Below are 8365 nucleotides of genomic sequence, written 5' to 3' on the forward strand. Positions count from 1 at the left end.
TCCCAAACTGTTCAGTGTTTCTCTTCTCATTGCTACTCTTCCTGCTTAGGTAACTGTGGCAAACTATTTTGGGACTTCGAATACTGTCTACATCAATAGACAATGAGGACAAAAAGAGGAAAGTGGGAGGAAGAGAGACAAACAAGGACAGGAAAAAAGGAGGACAGAGAATTAACCAGGACTAAAGGTAAAGGTAAAGGTTTTCCCCTGACGTTAAGTCCAGTCATGTCTGACTCTGGGGTGTGGTGCTCATCTCCATTTCTAAGCTGAAGAGCCGGCGTTGTCCGTAGACACCTCCAAGGTCATGTGGCTGGCATGACTGCATGGAGCGCCGTTACCTTCCCACCGGAGCGGTACCTATTGATCTACTCACATTGGCATGTTTTCGAACTGCTAGGTTGGCAGGAGCTGGAGCTAACAGCGGCCGCTCACGCTGCTCCCGGGGCTTGAACCTGGGACCTTTCAGTCTGCAGCTCAGTGCTTAACGCACTTTGCCACCGGGGCACCAGGACTATCCCTGCCAAATAGGAACAATTGGAGGTCTGGAGACCACCTCTGATGTCATACATCCAGCTGTGACAAAGTCAATTGGTTGTATTTTGCTCAAGGAAGGCCTGGAAAACATGCAAATTATGGAGTTCAAGCGTGGGGCAACAGCAATGGGATCAGCTGGGTTGCTGGCTGTTTGGCCATGTTCCAGAAGCATGAATGGGATGAGCTGCTTTACCTTTTCCCTATGCGGTTCTCCAGAATTACATGCCTCACTCCAAGGCAAGGTTGCTATGTAAAGGAAATTACAAACATGTTCGACCAATATGTCTATCCTTACCACCACAAAGCAAATAATAGCTCTGGGGAAATACTGTAAACATAGGTCTAGAAAAGTGATGTTGGAATGCGGGGAGCAGTTAATGGGCTCAAGTCAATGTCAGAAAGTGGTCCTGCATTTAATCTGCTTTCGGTGACCATTCCCAATAGGTAAGGCAGTATGTGATGTGGAATCAGTACTGTTATCTCTGATCAGTGATTGGAGATAACATGGAGACGGCCCTGCTCGTTGCCCCTTCCTTTTTTCCCTTCCCAATTCCAGTGGCAGAATGGAAATTGACCACCAATCCAACAAAACAAAAGACCTCCTTCCTCCTCCCCTTACTGTCCCAATTGGCAAGGCGAAGAGAAAGAATTAGCGGGCAGGAGGGGGAGCTTTCTTTAGCTTTTCTGTGGGCCACATTCAGAACATCATGCATACAAGTCACATTTCTTATAGTAATTCCAAGGTATGTAATTTTTTTAGTTCTAAAACCAGACCAATCTATCAATTGTTCTTGTGTTCTTTTTGCATCTTTTTTGTCAATATCATCATCTTTTTTTATTGATCTTAAACTCAGACAACTCCCTAATTCTGTTAATCTTCTCAACCGTGAATCTATATTTTCCAATGGATTTTCCAATGCAATTACAAAGCGCCTGCAATTTTTATAAATTGTTTTTACATTTTTAAGTGACCTAGGAGTGAAAGAACCTCACAGGGGCTGATATGGGGATAAAATCGGGAAGAGTCGTAGAGTGCATCTATATCGTAGAATTAATGCACTCTGGCAGCATTTTAACTCCCATGGCTCAGTGCTATGGAACCATAGGAGTTGTAGTTTTACAAGGTCTTTAGCCTTTTCTCCCAAAGAGTGTTGGAAGTACAAAACCCAGAATTCTATAGATTGAGCCATGGCAGTTGCACCAGTGCTAAATGGTATTCATTTCACAATGTAGATGTAGCCAGTGAGCCATGGATGCCACCTTGAGCTTATTAGAGGAAATATTTATATATAAAAATACAGCCTGCATATATTTGTGCACGTAGAACTCAAAAAGTAGTTGGTCGATTAACTTAAAATTTCGACACAACGTTGCATTCCAAATTGTGCATGTTTTTATAGTAAAATTATTATGGAGGAGGGAGAACCACGGATGATGGGATATGCAGTACATTCAATCACTTCAGCTCCCACAGACCACTGCGACTTGCACTAATAACAGATCAGGACCAAATCTGGCACAGACCCCACATGACCCACTTTACATCCTGGTGCAGTTAGAGGAGGACAGATCACGGATGATGGGATTTGCAGTATCTTCACCCAGACAGACCACTGTGACCCCCACGAACAACAGACATGGAGCATATTTGCCACAAAGACACCCCATTACCCACTTCATGTCCTGATGCCAATAGGAGAAGGATGGACTATGAATGATGGGAATTGCAGTACCTTCACCCAATTCAGCTCCAATTTCACTAGAGCACAGAGACCCACACAAATGACGGACCTGGACAAAACTAGGCATGCAGACTCCCCATGACAAACAAAAAATACTGGAAAAGTTTGGGAGATACTGACCTTGATTTTGAGAGAAATTGTGACCCCCACCGGCAATGGAACGGGACCAAACTTGGCACAGAGAACCCCCATGACCAACTGAAAATACGGCTGAGTTATGTTGGAATTGACCTTGATTATGGGAGTTGTAGTTCACCCTTATCCAGAGTGCACTAAACCCAGCCGACAACGGATCTGGACCAAAGTTGGCACACAGACTCAACGTGGCCAACTCTACATACATGCAGGAGTTGGGGGCGATTACCCTGAGAATATCACTCATTCTGACCGACATCACACTTGAGTTCAAATGATTTTAACTGCCAATACACCTTGCATTCGCATTGACTATCAATAAAGCATAGGGATAATCTTTGCAAGTGTGCAGTTTGAAATTAGAAAGCAAATGCTTCTCTCATGTACCATACGTCACATGCTACAGAGTTGGTAAACTGTCTGATCTTAATGTTTATGCAGAAAAAATAAAAATAAAAATGTAGTCACTCCACTAGCATTGCAATAAAATGATTTTTTTTTGGGGGGGGGACCCTCTTTTTCCTTCCTTTCCATAAATTCCACATAGACACAGCAATGCAAGGTAGGGTATTGCATTGAATGATGTGTTTTTTCAGAGAATCTATGTTCGATACAATACTTTTGTTTACTTTCAGATTCATTGCATATCATACTGAGCCATAGTGAAGCATGGCCAGGTTTAGCTAGCATTATATAAATAAACTACCCTCAGTTTCTAGTAAGATGCTCACATTTGGGTTGGACCAATGAAAAACATTCCTTACTTTAAATGTTGTGGGGAGTTTGTGGTCATGACTACCAAGCAATAACCACCATAAACTTAGCCTAAGCTCAGAAGGTAGAGTGTATGTCTTTCTTTACCTCAATCAATGAGAAGACACTCAGCAGCTCCACTTCCTAATGTTTTCAAGGAACACCCTGAAGTTGAGGAAGGCAGTTCCAACAGTCCATAAGTCTTTTCCAAGTTTGCTTGGCAAGTAGGATATTGTTCCTTTTGCCCTCGCTCCATGTGCTTGCTCATGCACCATAAATTCTATTGACTGTGGTAGCTACAAAGGGAATAATCAGAAGGCAGAAAAGGATGAGACTCTCTGATCCTGCCAAGTAAAACTTCTTTAAAAGACCTAAAGCCAAAGCATTTTGGCAAGGCATGTCTAATAAATATTGCAATTATTGTCTTTACAAAATACAGAATGACTCTTTCTAGCACTAAATTTTACAAGACGGAAGCTGAAGACTGTTCTTTGTTGATTTGTAACCGAAGAGAAAGAGAGAAGATGACTTGGGACCAAAATAGCAGCAAGGGCAGAATTTTCTCCAAAGCAGGGCAAAAATGCAGGCATATGTGCAGACGGAGCTCACATTGCATGAGGGATTCGAAGAATTGTCTTATTTCATTAAGAGAAAGGGGTGGCTTTTAAAAAAATAAGAGGTATAGTACAGTAGTTACATTGACCTGTGGATAAGTCTATCCAGGCTTTTTCAGGAGGATGATTTTTTGACTAAAATTTCTGGACTTATACAAGAGTATACAGTGTTCCCTCACCTATCGCAGGGGTTACATTCCAGGACCACCCGCAATAAGTGAAAATCCGCGAAGTAGGGACACTATATTTATTCTATGTGTGGAGGAGAGCAAACCACAGTACACCGGCAGAGAAGAAGAATGGAAGCTAAATAACTCTTTTTTTATTTCCAACCCTACCCTCCCCCTCCCTTTATTTCTCCCTTCCCCCCTTCCAAAACCCTTTGCACACTGCAAAGGGATAAGTGAAAATGTTGGATAATAAGGAGGAATCGCTTGCTCGCTCGCTCACTCAGGCAGCAAATTTGCTTACTAAAAAAAAAAACAAGGAATAAAAGAAGGTGATGGTGGCAACAGAAGCAGAAACCTGGCCTCCCCTTCCTGCCTCCTCCAGGCCCTGGCTCCATACCCCACTCATCTCGGTGGCAAAGGTGGAAGTAGTGGCAACCTTTGCCGCCCTCCCTCGCTTGCTCACTCACTCACCGGGCCAGGACCTGGTTCTGCCGCCGCTGCCTTAGATGCTGGGAGCTGGTCCAGTGAGTGAATGAGAGAGGGAGGGTGGGCAGCAAAGGCGGCAGTGGTGGCAGAACCAGGAGCATGAAAGAGGCAGCCAGGCTCCTACACCTGCTGCTGCTGCCACCTTTGCTGCCCTCGCTTGCTCGCTAGCTCATCTGGCCGGGTCCTGGTTGTGCCGCTGCTGCTACCACTGCCTTTGCCAGTAAGACTCGGCCTGGTGAGTGAGTGAGCTAGCAAGGGAGGGCTGCAAAGCTGACAGTGGCAGCAGAAGCAGGAGCCTGGCAACCACAAAGATGGTGGTGGCAGAACCAGGACCTGGCCCGGTGAGTGAGCGAGGGAGGGAGGGAGGGCGGGTAAGTGAGCAAGCGAGTGAGTGCCGCCACCTTTGCCACCGGAACGAGCGGGGTAGGGAGCTGGGGCCCAGAGGAGGCAGGAAGGGAAGGCCAGGTTCCTGCTTCTGACACCGCTGCCTCCTTTGCTGCCTGCCCTCCCTTCTTGCACAAAACCAGGACCCGGCCTGGAGGGCAGATGAGTGAGCAAGCGAGGGAGGGTGGCCCTGGGGCGTCAGATAATGCGGAGTGTCAGGTAAGCGAAAGTTGGATAACCGAGACACTACTGTAATATGTAACTATTGTGAAGAGTAGCCAATCTCACATGCATATACCTCAAAATCACTCAATAACTGTTTTGTATCTGTGATTTATACATGAAAGATCCAGGATACATAGATTTCTTGCCCTTATGGCCACCTCATATGCTTAACATAAGGAAGCCAGATTCAGTCTTCTGTGCATTTCTGAAGAACATGCAATGCTTTGTTTCTTACCAATAGTGTGCAACTTTTTCCAGCCTCTTGCAACTAAGCTCAGTAACAATCCATTGTGCCCTATCAGTCAACATTTCCATGAGCCTGCAACTGTCTTTCACTTGCATTTGTTTTTGCTTGACATTGTGTCAAATGGATCAGTAGTAAAAGGACTTCTTGAGTGGAGGAAGATTTACACAAGGGATGGTAGAAGTAATACCAGCCTGTGTCACATCTCCATTTCAAAAAAATGAAGTTTGTTTTCCCTCAGTCAGACTAAGTTTCTATCTTTTATACATAGCAGTTTTTTTAATTGCCAGGATTCCCTTCTCTGGAATCCTGGGATTTGTCATTTCCTGCGTTACTTAAAATTCCATGTCAGAGAGTTTGAGAGCCTTTTGGGTTGTAGCTGGGAAAAGAGAGGAACAAATTGAAGGCATCACCCCCCCCCCAAACGTGCAGACCCCAAATTAATAAGAACATCAGCCCTGGCCTTGTCTTACTTAAGTGTTGAGTGTGCCTGCCCTGTTTGGCACAAGTCTGTCCATGCGAAGCAGGTGAAAATAGCATTGACGAAACATGCAGAATAATCACAGGATGTCTCAAACCTACATCTGTTATAAACTCTACAAGCCAGCTGGCATTATGCCCACCCCCCATGTGCAACGGGAAGTTGCTGCTAACTGTGAGAGAAATAAGGTTGAACACTGTGAAAGCCATCCACTGCATGGCTATCAGACTCCTCCCAGTAGACTCAAATCAAGGGAAAGCTTTATGAGGACCACCACTTCTCTTAATGTTGCTCCAAGAGTATCCCTCTGGGCAGCTAAACCAAGAAATCCCAATTGGATGGCCCCCCACGAATGGCTGCCTCCAGGGGTAAAGCAAGAATGGGCAACTTGGAAGTCCCTGAACAGATTCAGAAGTGGGGTGGGCAGATCAAAAAGCCTGGCAAAATGGCACTGCCGAAAAGAACTCTCCATCTTGTGCGACTGTGGAACAGAATGGACAACTCCACATGTCTATGCCTGTCTCATGTGCAGAGGAAGAATTGTTTGAGGTTACAGACAATCCGGTTGCTGTTGCCCGTTTTTGGTTAAAAGATATTTAGCCACTTGTGCTCCTTCTATTTTTATTAGTTTTATACTAATTTATGCAATGCTTTTGATCAGAAATAAATACCCCCCACAAAAAATAAGAATTTTGTTCCAAATGTAAAGCAAAAGCAGAGTTCCCAAGGGAATGTAAAAAAATTAGAAGCACATTACAATACTCTTTTAAGACAATTTATAATCAATGCTTAATTATAATAGTAAAATAAACCATGTAAACAAAGCAACTTTCAAATATCTAAGGCCATGGAGAATAACACTGTTTTAGCTGCCTGCTGAAAATGCAAAAGAAATAAAAGCAACCAGACTTCCTTTGGCAAGGAGTTCCATACCTGGGATGCTGCTACAAAGAAAGCAAGCCCTGTTACATGTGGTATTAAGTGGAAAGGAGTGTGATGTAGTACAGCCAGCCCTTCACATTTTCAGGGAGATAGAAGCACAGGACTCCAATGAAAAGTGAAAACTGAAAATTTAAAAAAGCTACTTTTTATGTGAGAGAATACCTATTTAGGAATCTCCATGTCCTCCGTGGAAACTAAACATAGAATCACACTGAAAGATCTAGAATTTCCTAGAGATGCCATTTTAATCAAATTTATGAATACTGAAATCTGCAGAAGTCAAGCCTGCAAATGTGGAGAGCTGATTGTAGCTTATACACAAAAAAACCCCTCACTTCTTGTTAGAAAGTAAAATCCTCATGTAATCTCTCATACCTTTTCCCTATTTTCTTTCAGGAAACTCCAAATGTCTGAAGAAAGAAAAAGTAATAGGTATGCTAGGCGAAACAAGTCAGAGTGATTAAAATTGCCCTTTGCCATCTTAACAGCCACATGATGAATTGAAATTCAACTAGTAGAGAAAGATCTGCATCTTTGTATCCATACCAATAGGAAGTACAGTCATTAGTTGAGTCTCTGCTTTGTAAATGGTGCAGAGACATTTTACCCACTCAAAAAAGTGGCAACTTCTTTGCAAAGTCAAGCAACCCCTCCTGCAATATCATTTGCCACCAGCTGAGCTGGCAGCTGTTTCTGAGCCACCTCATTGCCCGCCATGGCACCACGTTTTATCAGCTCAGCAACGTCTTCCTCTCTTCCCTTCTTCCTTTGCAACTGCGCTCATCATTTTCAATTTCAGGTCAATTACATCTCTACCTAAGATTCCCACCTGCCAATTTCTCTTTCTTCCATTTTCCTATCCACATGTTCTTCTTCATTAGCTGTCGAGAATATGAGATTCAGCTGGGAGGGAAATCACTGATGGAGTGAGGGTAAACTTGCAATGGTTTAATGTGGCTCAAGATGTCATTGCAGAGGGGGGAAAAAACAACTAGCAAAAATAGATATGGGGAAAACAGGTTGCTTATTCCTCTTATAGACATGCCAAGCTGTAATTAATACAGCAGCTCCGAGGATTTTAGCCAGCACAGTCAGTAGTAAATAATGGTGGGAAGCACAATTCAGGAATATCTAGGACGGTTCCACACAGCCCTTTAACCTGGAAGCAATCACATTTTAAAAACGCAATTATGCTCAGGTTGAAGTCTGCACACAACTCAGAAAGTTCGTGCTTCTCTGGGGGGGGGGGGTATCCACATGCCTTCCTGGACCCACCCGGGAGGACAGGGAAACACTCACACCCCCTCCCCAACCCCCTTAAAAACAGGGGGGGAAGTAAAATAACTTACCCAGCCTCCATTAAACTGCTATTGGAGCTCTGCCGGCATGTAGAAATGACATGCCAGGAGAAGGAGATAAGTTTCCTGACTCAATTCCAGGTACAGGTTATTACCTATAAAGCCCTATACATTATACAGGTCCAACCTATCTTTGAAACCGCATCTCTTTATATGAACTGGCATGGGCTTTGAAATCTGTAGGGAAGGCCCATCTCTTGGTCCCACCACCATCTCAAACACGGTTGGTGAGGGCGAGAGAGAGGGCCTTCTCTGTGATGGCTCTGGAATACCCTCCCAAAAGAGACTAGGTTAACC

This window comes from Anolis carolinensis, chromosome 6 (assembly GCF_035594765.1).
Source record: "Anolis carolinensis isolate JA03-04 chromosome 6, rAnoCar3.1.pri, whole genome shotgun sequence".
Classification (NCBI taxonomy): domain Eukaryota; kingdom Metazoa; phylum Chordata; class Lepidosauria; order Squamata; family Dactyloidae; genus Anolis; species Anolis carolinensis.